The 14,587-nt window shown below is 44.5% G+C and overlaps 1 long non-coding RNA gene across 1 annotated transcript; it reads right to left on the bottom strand.

Annotated features, from left to right (window-relative positions):
• Nucleotides 1–10,304: 10,304 nt before the first annotated feature.
• Nucleotides 10,305–12,391, bottom strand: LOC307203795. Its single transcript, XR_013833358.1, has 2 exons — nt 12,002–12,391; nt 10,305–11,347 (listed from the first exon to the last, which is right to left on the bottom strand). It is a non-coding gene; the product is annotated as an uncharacterized lncRNA (long non-coding RNA).
• Nucleotides 12,392–14,587: the final 2,196 nt, after the last annotated feature.

Genomic DNA, 14,587 nt, shown 5'->3' with positions numbered 1-14,587 from the left:
TTCAACTACTTTGTCTCCATGTGGACACAAACAACCCTTGAATGGGACACCTTTGACTTAGGGTGCCAAAGGCTAATTTTGTCGGGCACTGTGAAAAGCAGCATTTTCACAAGCAAACGTTGTAGGAATCCCTTTGCTGGTGTTTGGTGCACTTGGGAGAGAATCAGACAATGTTGGGTTTTGGTAAAACCATGAACCCGCAGTTTAGGGCACCAAGGGCTCAGCTCATTTTGTGGAAAGGCAGTGAAACATAGAGTTTTCACCGGAAGACGACAGGTTTTCGGGTTTATTAGGCAATGCAAACCAGCAAGGGTGCAAGAAAAGCTTTCAGCCTCAGAATGGAATAGTACACTCCTATATCTTCCTGTCCTGAAAGATGTCCTGGCCCCCAGGGTGAATTGCTGTCCCACTGCCATTTGATGGCACAGCAGGACCAAAAGTCTGATGGCTGGACATACACACAAGTGCACACAGAAAGGGATATGGTTTCCACGGTGAAACACCTCTGCACCCAGAAACAGGAGTTGTACTTTCCTGTACTAGGATAGATTTTGTTGTTGTTGTTGATAGTACCTCATGAAAAATACTGGGTAGCTTTAAGTGAGGTTTCTGCAGAAATGAAACCAGGTATTTCCAAACAGAGGCACTGTTTTGAATCAAGATTGGAATTGGATTGGATTGAGAGAGAAACTGGACTGAGATTGGAAGCCCGATTCACATTACAGTCAAGACAAATGGCACTGGCGGTAAAATGCTTCACTTTGCAACACTTCTGTTCTGATCCATGCTCCAGCCAGCTATGCCTTCAGGCAGGATATTCCATTGCATTTTGCTGCAGATTTCCATTTCCCCTTGCCCAGAGTCAGCATTTTGTAGCCACCAAAGTCAGTCCCCCCCCCCCAATTACATTTAAAGCATTCTTTTCCACTTTAACACTCATGGCTTTCCCAAAGAAATCATTTGTTGTTAGGAGACCCCTCCACAGAACTGCAATTCCCTGCACCCTTAATAAACTTCATTTCCCAGGATTTATTTTAGGGAAGTGGGGTGGATGTGACCATGTTCAAGCCCCTTTGGGCAGTTTTAGAGTTCCTCCTCCCCCTATACCCCCCAATTATTTATTGTAATTCCTGCAAAACTCACCTGGTTTAGCCAGCCAGTTGAAGCCATTTCTGAGGTGTGGCCACAGTCACAAGGTGACAGCTTCTAGGAGCCACAGGTGAGTGCAGGGTGGGGACCAAAGGTGGGCCAACTACCTCAGAAGCAGCATGATGTGTCCCACACCAGAGGTATTATCCCTCCCCTGACACTCCATACAACCCATTGGAGGCAGCATGCTTCTGAATACTAATTGCTGGAAATTGCAGAAGGAGAGAGTACTGTTGTGCTCTGTTCCTGGCTGCAGGCTTCCCAGACCCATGTGATTGGTCACTATAAGAAAAACGATATTGGACTAGATGACTTCCCCTTGGCCGATGCAGCAGGCTCTTATGTCCTCTTCTACTTTGTGAAGGCACATTGTGAGTGTTGCGTGGAAACAAATAAATGGAGACAATTGCATTTCACTTGGGATGCAGGTGGCGCAGTGGTCTAAACCACTGAGCCTCTCGGGCTTGCCAATCAGAAGGTTGGCGGTTCAAATCCCCGCGACAGAGTGAGCTCCCGTTGCTCTGTCGCAACTCCTGCCAACCTAGCAGCTCAAAAGCACACTAGTGCAAGTACAGTGGTACCTCGGGTTACAGACGCTTCAGGTTACGTTTTTCCGGGTTGCGCAATGCGCCGAACCTAGAAGTACCGGAATGGGTTACTTCCAGTTTCTGCGTTCACTCATGCACAGAAGCGCTAAATCGTGCTTTGCACATGCGCAGAAGTGCTGAATTGTGACCCGTGCATGCACAGGCATGGCACTGCAGGTTGCGAATGCTGCGGGTTGCAAAAGTGCCTCCAGCACAGATTACATTCGCAACCCGAGGTTCCACTCTAGATAAACAGGTGCCGCTATGGCAGGAAGGTAAAAGGCATTTCCATGTGCTCTGCAGGGGCAGAGGAAGGGGGGTGCAGTGGGAGTGGGCTGCCCAGGGTGTCACCACTGAGGAGGGTAACAAAATGCTAGGTGGCACTCACTGCGGGGCCTGCAGCACGCCTGAGCCACACATCTCTCCTGGGTTTGACACTGTGGTTTGGGTGCCTGCAGGCTCTGTGCTGCCCCAAACAGTCCTCCCACCGCCTCCCCTTCAGCCATAGGGCAGCTGAGTGGGAAGAGGCAGGCGTACTCCTCGGAGGCCCCACGGAGTATCCTGCCCCAGCTGGCCCCACCCCTGGGTGCAGGGAATGCATGTCGCCCCAGGTGCCTGATCAGCTTGCTCTGCTTTCCAACACGGTGTTCTGTGGCTCCAGAAGCGGTTTAGTCATGCTGGCCACATGACCCAGAAAGCTGTCTGTGGACAAACGCTGGCTCCCTCAGCCTGAAAGTGAGATGAGCTCCACAACCCCATAGTCGCCTTTGACTGGACTTAACTGTCCAGGATTCATTTACCGTTGCCTTTTTACATTTCACAGTGAAGGCTGCTGTCTGTCAACTAATGCACAGGACAGCACAAGAGGCCGAGAGCACCCACTTTGAACCTGCACAAAGGGAGCAACCTGCCTCCCCTTGATGAATGAAACAGCACCTTCTCTGCCTTCCCTCCACCCTTCGGATCTTTGAGGGGCGGGTGAATTCTGCTCAATCCGAGAAGAGAACCTCAAGTGCCAAACCTCTGATCGATTCCCTTTAAGCACCTGCCAGTTGTCGCTCATATTTTCCTAGGAGAATGTAATGAGCTGGTGTAAAGGGTAGATCAGCAGGATGATTTGACAGCTATGGCTGTCATTATCCAGGGGAAATTTGGCATGCCCACCATGCCACAGACACCTGACCCTCCCCTTCCCTTGGCCTCCCAGTCTTCTCAAGCCAATCTTTGCTGGATTAGGCCATTCTCCATGCTAAGGTGGTCTCCAATCACTCAGGGGCTGGCATAATGAGATGCTAATAAGGCTTGATGAGAAAGTGTCAGAAAACCTCTGTGGCTGTCATTTGGGAAGAAAAGAGCGAGCATAAATACTGCTGAAACAATGGAAGAGCAATTACTTCATCTGCTGCAATGTTTATTAGAACTTTTATTCGTTAATGGGCTTTAACATTTAGGCTAAAAATGAATGCAAAATACTATGTGGAGGGGGGGATATGAGCTACAGTGGTACCTCGGGTTACATACGCTTCAGGTTACAGACTCTGCTAACTCAGAAATATTACCTCGGGTTAAGAACTTTGCTTCAGGATAAGAACAGAAATTGTGCTCCAGCGGTGCGGTGGCAGCAGGAGACCCCATTAGCTAAAGTGGTGCTTCAGGTTAAGAACAGTTTCAGGTTAAGAACGGACCTCCGGAACGAATTAAGTACTTAACCCGAGGTACCACTGTATTCTGATGGCTTAAATCAGGCATAGGCAACCTTGGCCCTCCAGATGTTTTGGGACTACAACTCCCATGATCCCTAGCTAACAGGACCAGTTGTCAGGGGTGATGGGAACTGTAGTCTCAAAACATCTGGAGGGCTGAGGTTGCTTATGCCTGGCTTAAACAATGGAAGAGATGCTAATGCCATATGTGGATGTCATATACCCTCCAGGTGGGGAAAAGGGATGGCTTTGCCTTTGAAACCCAAGAAGGAGCCTTTCCTTCAGAGCGATAGAAATCCCTTGGCATGTCAACTTCATCCTTTTGCAGATTCACTTGACACCTGACAGATCGCAGTACCCCAAAGTCAACCGTTGTACACATTTCAGTCTGGTAAGAAAGGCTCATAAAACCACAAGGAAACCACAGAAAGGTGGAGGGTTCAGAAACGCCTGTAGGGGTCTGTCATAAACCCACAACACCAGGTGATTAAAAGCCTCTCTTGACACTGGATATGCATCACGGCTCCATTGCCTTTCTTGGCATCTGTTCCCAAGAAACCCTTTTCTGCACTTAGGGCTTTGCTCTGCACTATTCCTACCTCAAATCAATATTTAATGTTCCGCTGTGAAATTGCAACTTTTGGATGGCAGGCTGCGAAAGGCATCCCTCTTTAACAGGAAACGAGGGGGTTGCTTTAACCCCCCCCCCCCCGAGCTTTGATAAAATATCACCTTAGGGGAGGCCGAGGGCCAATTCATTTCCGACATCCAGGGAACTTGTTGGGCAACAAGCTCTGGGAACGGATGCACTGAAAACAAATCTGCGGTGGGTGTTTTTGTTTATTGAAGTCATGCTCCAAGCTTGGATTCCTGCAATCGTGACATTTCTGGACAGTCCTGCAATCTTATATGCAGCCAGGGTGATGCCATAGTGGCTTCCTTCATCTGCTAGCCTGCAAAACAGGCAAAAGGTTCTACAGTCATACCCTGGATCTCGAACGTCTTGCGACTCTGAACGTTTTGGCTCCCGAATGCCACAAATCTGGAAGTGAGTGTTCCGGTTTGCGAATGTTCTTTGGAGGCCGAACATCCGACACAGCTTCTGCAGCTCCTGATTATGTGCAGGAAACTCCTGCAGCCAATCGGAAGACGTGCCTTGGTTGTCGAAGGTTTTCGGAAGTCGAACGGACTTCCAGAACAGATTCCTTTCGACAACCAAGGTACGACTATATGTGGGAATGCAATTAGCATGCCTGTTTTCTGACTTTTTCAAAATAAGAGCCCAAGGGTGGTGGAGGGCTTGGCCATTCAGGACCATGGTACACAGGGATGGGAGGGGGTAACTTTTACCACCACTGAGGCCACTGAAAATCCTTCCACCCCCCAAAAAACCCCTGCTAATGGAAGTTTCCATCCTGGGCCTAATACCAACTTCAACATGGTAGGGCAGTTTTCATTGGGACCACAGTATTGTGGGATGGGGGTGGGTGGGAGGGCAAGGGTGTTAAGACTGCTCCTTGTGCAAAAGGCAAAAATGGATATATTAAATGCATTTACACTTTTGACATCCCATGTGTGCCGACCTTTTCAACGAATCCCTTGGCATAACCCACTGTAGTCAGGCTAAGATGCATGCGACTGAAAGAAATGCATATGCTTCCCCTGTTTGCTTCATTTTATGAATTCCTACCCTACAGTGCAAAAGCATTTCCTCCCCAGCTTATGAAAGGTTGCATCCAACTAACATATGCATTGTGGACCCGTGGAAATCAATGGATCTAAACCAGTTGCTTCCATTGATGTCAACAAGCCTACTCCGGGAAAGATTAACATTGGAGACAAACGTAAAGATTTCGTTAAAAGCGTCAAACTCATCGCCATCCCAAACAAACCAAGCGCTTTGGTGGTACTTCATAGCATCCGAGGATCAAGGATCAGCAATTCTTCTTGTCAGCTGACACAGTCAGGTGATGGGGTTGGTATTGCAGCCTAAACAGCATCTGCAAAGCACAGAAGCTGGACTTGCAGTGGAAACAGGCTGCTGGTGGTACAGAGGTGGGTGGAAAGGGTGAAGCCCAGGTTGCTAGGATTCCTACTCCTGATTCTTCCACCTTAATATTTATTTATTTTTCACTTTGTATCTCAAGATTTATATACCACTTAACTGCATTAAAAACTTCCAAGTGGTATACAAAAAAGAATAAAGCAATGAAATAATCAGTTTAAAACAACTATTTAAGAGCAATGGAGAACTTATGGAACAACAATGTTGTTGGACCCCAGCTCCTCCCAAGGCGCAATGGAGAGCAGCAACGGCTGGGAATAGACAGATGTAACATTTTACAAGGACAGGAAGAAACACCATGGACAGAATAATTGTCACACACAGGAGGAATAAGGAATGCTTCACTATGGGTTTATAAATCATTCAACATGTCAAGATGAATGGATGTCGTTAATATTGCAGTTGTTGTATAAGGGTTTATTATTATGACTGGAATGTAATTGAGGATGAATAAGATTTTGAAATGCAGAAACAAAGTAAACAATCAATTCTAGCATGCATGAGGCCACCTAAATTATATAATTTGGCATTTGAATGATTGGGATTAGTAATTGTAATATAATTTGGAACTGTTATAATGAGGCTACCAATGGATTACAGTGGTACCTCTGGTTATGAATTTAATTCATTCTGGAGGCCCATTCTTAACCTGAAACCGCTCTTAACCTGAGGTACAACTTTAGCTAATGGGGCCTCCCATTGCCCCCATGCCCCACGCGCGATTTCTGTTCTTATCCTGAGGTAAAGTCTCATGCTCTAGTGATGTTCAAAAATAATTAAAATCAACAATTATATCTGTCATCTATCTATTGATCTATCTATCTATATCAGTGATGAACTGGATTAAAACACATGTCAATATCCTATTTGTCTGGACAGGCCTGCCAAAAGGGAAAAAAAACGTTTTTAGCGGGTGTCAAAATGGGTACAGTGAAATTGCTTACCTAATGTCAATAGGCAGGGAGTTCCCAAGGGTTGGTGCTGCCTCACTGAAAGACTGATTTCTTACAAATGTGGAACGATGTGTCAACATCGGCTTACCAAGTTCTTGTATGCCCTCTGCTGCTAGCTACCACTTGGAAAATGTTGGTCATTGCTGACCCTAAGGCTTGGCAGCACAGTTGCCCCATGAACAGGTGTCCATACTAGGGCAATTTCATAAGCATACTTGGAGAACAGCTGCAATGAAATGACAAAAGGATAGCTTTCTAAAAGGGGGGGGGGAGAAGGACCCAGTAACATGTGTTGGTCAGCTGCCAGAAACCAGAGCTGTCTTTCCACAGAGGACAATTTCCCCCCTAGTAATAAGATTTCTCTTTTTTCGTTTTTCTTCTCCTAATTGCAAAAGCAGCTAATCTAATATCTCGTTAGATGAGAATCAAAAGAAATAAAGGGAAACAAAATTGAATTGTAGCTCCTTTGTGCGGCTTGCCAAAGCATTTTCATAGGTTCCTCCCTCCTCCCTGCTGGAGAGCTGGATGCTTAGTAATGATAAATAGGAATTTTCAGGATATTTAGCCTTGCCTGTCTAGAGTTATTGATGCAATCCCAGTGGTCCTGGGATAATCCCCTCTCCAACTGAAGCCACTCCATCTTCTTATTTGCTGACCTGTTCCAGGGACAAATTAGAGGTTAAAACAGGCAAAGGAGAATTGGCAAATCCTGTGTAAGATCAGGAGCCACTAACTCACCTCTGATGGTATGGTCAGAACTATGGAACATACTCCTACAGGAGGCAATGTTGACCAACGTACAATATAAAAACACAAAAATACACACCATAGTAACAAACAAAAGCAATGCTCCCTCACAGTTAAAAAGGCCATAGATTTTATATTTAGCCAAAGGCCTGGAAGAAGAGGAATGTTTTTGCCTGGTGCCTAAAGATGTATAATGAAGGTGCCAGGTGAAGATCCCTAGGGAGAGCATTCCACAGGCAGGGAGCCACCACAGAAAAGGCCCTTTCTCATCCTGCCGCCCCCTGGACCTCTCACAGAAGGGCATCTGATGATGATTGCAGGGTCTGTGTTGGTTCATATGGGGAGAAGCAGTCCTTGAGGCAAATAATAATAATAATAATAATAATAATAATAATAATTTTATTATACCCCGCCCATCTGGCTGTGTTTCCCCAGACACTTTGGGTGGCTTACAGCATATCAAAAAATATAATAAAAACTTCAAGCATTAAAAAGCTCCCAATACAGGGCTGCCTTCAGATGTCTTCTAAAAGTTGTGTAATTCTTTATCTCCTTGACATCAGAAGGCAGGGCGTTCCGCAGGGAGGGCCCTGAGCCGTTCTTATGTTCTTGACTTATAAACAATATCAATATTATTATCTCTAGTGAATGGATTTGAATTCACTAGAACATGGAGAGAGAACCGTTCTTGGATTCTATTTACCATTGGTCCAGCCAGTATTACCTGTGGATGATGGAAGTTGGAGTCCAACAACATCTAGAAAGCCACAGGTCCCCCATCCTTGCCTTAGAAAAAAAAGAGGGTTGTAGCCAATTTACTCAGAGTAAATCCATTGAAGTGAATAAACATGTATCACTTGGATGCATTCATTTCAGTATGTCTGCTTGAGTACAGCTTAGTTGGATACAGGTAAAGGGATGCGGGTGGCGCTGCGGTCTAAACCCCTGAGCCTCTTGGGCTTGCTAATCAGAAGGTTGGCGGTTCAAATCCAAGTGATGGTGGTGAGCTCCCATTGCTCTGTCCCAGCTTCTGCCCACCTAGCAGTTCAAAAACATGCCAGTGAAAGTAGATAAATAGGTACCACTGTGGCAGGAAGGTAAAGGCCGTTTCTGTGCACTCTGGTTCCTGCTATGGTGTTCTGTTGTGCTAGAAGCAGTGTAGTCATGCTGGCCACATGACCTGGAAAGCTGTCTGTGGACAAATACCCTTTTTTTTTTCTATGTTGGATACAACCCAGTGATATGGTCATGTTGTATGGGGTGTTATGGGAGGGGTAGTAGTTCATATGTACATACATATGTTCTGATGCACTTGTTCCCTGAACTAGGCATGATAGCAAAAGTAGCAAGTGCCCAATGTTTTTCAAGTGGTTTTTGGCATCAAATGCTGAGTCTGAACTTGAGCTCTACATTGCAAAAATAAAAAATAAAAAATGGGAAGGACGGTAATGAGCTAACCAGAGTCCTTGTAAAAACAAACTAAATAGGGACTTTAACAAGAGGAACACAAATGATTAATTGCGGCACTAAAGTTAAGATAAGCTGCTTAGCTAGAGGACAATAGCTTGGAATCAATCCCACTTTAGTAAGTGTTGTTGCCATGGCTTAGGACCAGTTTTATTGGCTTTCGCAAACATCTTAAGTCAGAACATCAAAGGCAACCAGGGGAACAAACTGGCACTTAGCGCCCTCCGGGAATTGTTTCTGCTGAGTCAGATCATGCGGCAGAAGATGAGTCCCCTTCATTAAGAGCATAAGAAGATCCTGCTGGATCAGACCAATATTGTACATCTAGTCAAGCAACTTGTTCTCACAGTATGACCCAAATACCCATCGGAAACCCGCAAACAGGATCTAACCACAAGAGTAATCTTGCTACTTGTAGTTTTCAGCAACTAGGATGCAGGTGGCATTGTGGTCTAAACCACTGAGCCTCTTGGGTGTACTGCTTCTGATCATGGAGGCAAAGTGAAGTGTAGGTGGGTTCCCACGAGGCAAGACACAGAGATAAGAGCAAGAACCTTTATTGAACTACAGAACTGGACAACAGGGGCAAAGCAGCTGCTTATATACATTCCTGAAAGTCTGGACCACTCCCAGTCCCAACGTGATTGGCTGTCTAAACTTCCAAGCTGCGAATCACGACTCAGAGCTCAAGGGCCAATGGCAGAGGCCCAAATCCTGAAATGTTCTATGAAGGGACATCATGTATTGAATCAGAACACAGGAGCTCAGAATCATTGGTCCAGACTCAACCTCAGGCAAACACAGACCACTGAAAACATAACACAAGGCACTGAATACATAACAGAAGGCATACCCAACATGGCTAGTAGCTATTGAGAGCCTTCTCCTCAATGATGGAGGCCATTTCTGCCTCCTGTGGGAGCGAGTTCCAAGTTTAACTATGTGCTGTGTGAAGAAGTACCCTTCCCCGGCATGAGGTGAGATGAGTCAGGGTGCACCACATCTTTGCATTCTTGAATGGGGCACATCCTGGAATGGCGTTCCTCAGGGGATTTCCCAGGTTCCACTCCATCTCCATAGGTTCCATGTTCAACTCCATAGGTGCTGAGGCCAGTGATAGGGCAATGATTCTTCAAGGAGGTCAAATCCCGAATCCTGCTTTAAAACGTATGTATTTAAATGGAAGTAGTTGTGCGTATTTTCTTTTTAGCCAATTAATATGGAGAAGGACTTATATCTGAACAAATATAAATGGGAAAAAGGCTCAAAGCAGAGTGATTCTCAGGACAAGATAACTGTGACTTTAAAGATGAATGGGAACCCTTTACAAAGTATTTGAAGATGCTACAAAGCGAACTGGACTCCTTGGCTGGCTTTGAATAAACATTCACAAACTTTTTATTGGTAATAATCAGCTAAATAGTTTGAGGATCTATACAACTGTGTATCATGCAGAAAACAGCATTCTTTGAGAAATCAAAGACTGGAACTGAGGCAAGCTGGGGGGTGGGGGTGGGTGGGTTTTGTGTGGGAGGGTGGGGGGAGGGAGGAAGTAAAAATGGGGGGAAAATAAGGATGATATGTTTCTGGATAATATGTTTTGTTTTAATTTTGAATAAAAATTAAAAACAACAACAACAGAGTGATTCATCCAGACTCTTAATAGCCACAACAGTTATATGGAACCTCAGAAGCAGAATGCCTCTGAATACCAGCAGGTATTAGCTCTGTCCCCTGCTTTGGGGGAGGGGGAGAGGGGATCATTTTTATTTCAATTTACAAAGTTATAACAGTACCAAATACATATCCATATAGAGATTTATCTGATTCTCGAGACTTCCCACCATCCCCTCCATGGGTCTTATTGTCAACATTTTCAAATGCATATTATTTTATGATCTATATTTTGTATTTGTCCATATTGTTCATATTGTTTGTTACATTACAAGTGTTATTAAAATCCTGCTAAAGTTTTCATCTGCTTACAGTGGTCTCCTAAATAAATTATAAATTTTTCCCATTCTTTCTTGAAGCATTTGTCTTCTTGGTTCCTGAGTTTTCTGGTCAGTTTTGCCATTTTGGCTTAGTCCATCAGCTTGGTTTGCCATTCCTCTCTGGTGGGGACTTTGCCTTCTTTCCATCTCTGGGCTAGTAGCATCCGTGTGGCTGTTGTCACATACATAACAAGTCTTTTCTGCTCCTTTGGAATATTGGTACTGACAACTCCTAATAAAAAAGCTTCTGGGTTTTTTTTTTAACAAAAAACAAAACAAAATCCTGTCCCCTGCTTTTGAGCTTCTCAGATGAATCTTGTTGATCATTATGAGCTGCACTAAATGGACCTTTGGTATGATCCAAGAAACCTGTTCATAGCTAGCAAGGCTCTTCTTACACTCTTTTATCAGCGTACCTTGAGTTGGTTCAATATTATCAGCTTGTCTTGACAACAGTGTCCCAGTACATCTTCTTCATGACGGTTCCATGTCTGTGGGGCCAGATGCTACACAGGTGACCTTCTACAAGTACACCTGCTTGCTTTTGTAGCATTGACATAACCAAACCTACTCCAAGATGGTAGCCAGCATCAAAAGACACTTCCTTCATTGAGGCTGCCCCCAGAGGACGCCAGCTCAGCCGATGCCATTAAAATCCTTCTCAGTGTACACAAAGCCTGTTCTACATGAAGAAAACAAAGATCTTTAATATTGGAGATAGGCTTTTAAAGAACAACAAAGCACCTTCAGGGAAATGCAGTCAACGGCAAACAAACATGATTGCCTATCCGCGAGAAATTAAACATTTAACAGCATGATGCAAGGCTATTTAAAAGTGAGGCCTGCAGAAGTGATGAGTCCAGAAGTGCTGGTTAAATGTCACACTTGGTTTGTTCCACCTCCTTCCACTTAAAAACAAGCAGCAAACAAACACCCACAAAATGTAAATGGAGAGACTAGCTACCTTTGCTTGAAAGTGAGTCCCATTAATTTTAAAGTGACTGCAAACAAGTGTGTGTAAGTATGTTTAGGACTGAGACTATTTAATCTTGAAGAGTGGCCTGTCAACACAGGTAATATGGCATGGTTTAAGGCAGCCTTCTCCATGCCCTACAGATGTTTTGGAATACAATGCCCATCAGCGCCAACCTGCATGTCCATTGTATTTTCAAACATCTGGAGGCTGCCAGGTTGGGAAAGACTGGGTTAAAACATGCTGGATGTTACAGTTGCTGCTTATCCAGAGAACACACCCCTCACCTAAATTGAAGAGATGTGGGCTCTGGCAATGAAAGGCAAAGCTATGTATGATCAAAGCAATAAGCCAAACACTTACCTTTCCTGTGATAAGAGATGCCTTCTAAACCAACCCCAAATATGGACAGGCTGAAAGAAAAATGCAGGCAGACCACAATTTTAATAGTCATATCAGACCAAATTCTCCTTTTCCAGTGCTGTTTTTCTAGAAAAAGGGGTGCCAGAACTCACCAAAAACACTTCCCTCATTCTCTTAGGATGGCAATGGCACCAAATGTTCTGAGAGGTGCCAGAACTGAGTTCTGGCGAATTCTGGCTGGAAAAAAGTGTTGTATTTTATCCCTATTGTCCACCTCCCCCAATATCCACCCCTACAAGCCATTTACCACCCACTCCAAGGCTGCAAAACGTCTTGTGTTTTGTAAATCCCAAAGCTGCCTTCCATTATTTTCTGGTCTAAAACTCCCAACTGCTCTTTCTCTGATCTCCGGAGAGAGGGCTGCTCCACGAGTTCGGGTCTGACCGCTACGGCGAAGCAGGGACCCCTAAAATCACAGGCGCGGAAGCCTGTGAACAAGGAGACTCGGTGGGCACCTTTTGCGCCCCCCCCCCTTACTGCAAAAGAGCCTTTTTAAAGGCTCCGGAGGAGCATCGGGGGTGTGCGGTGCTGAGAGTCGTTACCCAGCCCGTGGAGTGAAGCCGCGTCGCCATTGACGGAGAGCGCCGATTCCTTCCTGAAATTTGGACTGAAAAGGGATTCCCGTGAGTAGGATTGGAAACCTTACTGGGATTTTAAATTAAAGCCTTTAGAAATTTGGCCGAAAGTGGGGACGGTAAATAAAGGAAGTCTGCCTCCCCCGGACTGCATGATCGCTAAAGCAACGGAACTAGGAAGCTGTAATTGATAACTTATGGTGAACTTTTGAGTGGTCTAACCCTAGCATTGAAGTTTAACTCCCCCCCTAGTAAGCAGGAACAGGGGGGGAAGAAGAAAAGGAAACCTGCATGAGAAAATCTTAAGGGACAATTTGCTGCAGTCTCTGACTCTGGGAATGGACTGCCTGGTGAAGCACTTTGACAGGGAACTGTCAGATTTGTTGCAAAGTGGGGACTTTATTAGATACAATTGTCTGAGATTCTGTAGAAATAATATTGTTGCAACTAAAAGACTGAAAGATGTCCTTTAGTAACTTTTTCCCTCAGAGGGTTTTTGGACTCTTTGTTTCCTTTGCTTATTGGACATCTTGGCTCCCTCTAGAGGGCTGAAGGTAACAGTTGCAACACTGATTGTTAAAAACAAAGTCACTGGATTTTTCCATTCAAGACCTGTTCCTGTGGGAACGACCTTGGGACATGAGCGGACATGAGCGGCCCTGCAGATGAAATAGCAACAAGATCTAAGGCTAAAGCTGCACAAAAGAAAAGGGGCTCCTTATCAGGACTACCGCCAACAGGCCCAGTTGGACAGGAAAAAGGAATAAGGTCATTCATGGAGTCAGTGACGCAGGCATTATTGAAAATAAATGAATCTTTAGAAAAGCTGAATAAACAGAGCACAGAAAATACCAAGCAATTGGCAGATCTTACGGCAAAATTAGACTTAAATACTAAAAGCGTGACATCTAATACAGAGATTATAAATAAATTGGTGCAAGAAAACGCCACAATTAGGAAAATTGCGGAAGAAGCCAAATCCACTGCGGAATCTACACAGGGAAATTTAGTACCGGTTTGTAGGAGGCTTGACCAACATGAGGCGACCTTGTCTTTGTGGGATATGCAACGGAAGGAGAAGAATTTGAGACTTAGGCTTGTTCCAGAAAGTGAAGGGGACAACCTAGTGGACTTTTTCACAAAAGAAATTTCAGAATTCTGGCAGGTGAACCTAGAGGAAGAAGAATTTGAGATAACAACTGCCTTCAGATTGGGCAGAAGGCAAGGCAGGAAGATTCCAAGGGATTGCCTGATAACATTGAGATCTAAAGAGGAAAGAGACAAGATATTAAATTTGCATTATCAGAAGACGCTTCAGATCGAAAACGTCTCTGTGCAAATCTACAGGGATATCCCAAAATATATTCTGGAGGTAAGAACCTATTTTAAGAATTTGGTTGACCTGCTGAAGAAGAACAACATACCTTTTAGGTGGGAATATCCACAAGGCCTGTCCTTTAACTTTAAAGGAAAGAAAGTTAAAATAAGAACAGTACAAGATAAAGAACAATTTTTGGACAGATACGAGGAAGACTTGGTGAAAGGAGTGTTAAACTCGACATCAGACACAGACTTGGGGAACCTGACATTTGGACTTAAATCACCAACAGAAGAACAACCGCAGGGTGCGACTGGAGGGAACTAACCAATAATGTCTCTGCGGTTTTTAACTTGGAACTGCAATGGACTGAACCTTCCTAGAAAAAGGCACGAGGTCATTCATATTTTGAAAAGAGAACAATTGGATCTGATTTGTTTACAAGAAACCCACGTGACAAGGGCACACAGAAGATTACTTATAAACAAAAGATTGGGACAAGAATTTATTTCATCAGATAAAGTTAAGAAAAGAGGAGTGGTGATTTATGAAAAAGAGAAATTGGCTCCAAAACTGATTTTTAAAGATGAACATGGAAGAATTTTGGCAATTGAGATACAAATTAAAGGAGAA

The sequence above is a fragment of the Podarcis cretensis genome (assembly GCF_951804945.1).
Source record: "Podarcis cretensis genome assembly, chromosome: 15".
Taxonomy (NCBI): Eukaryota; Metazoa; Chordata; class Lepidosauria; order Squamata; family Lacertidae; genus Podarcis; species Podarcis cretensis.
This window is presented reverse-complemented; position numbering and strand designations above follow the sequence as displayed.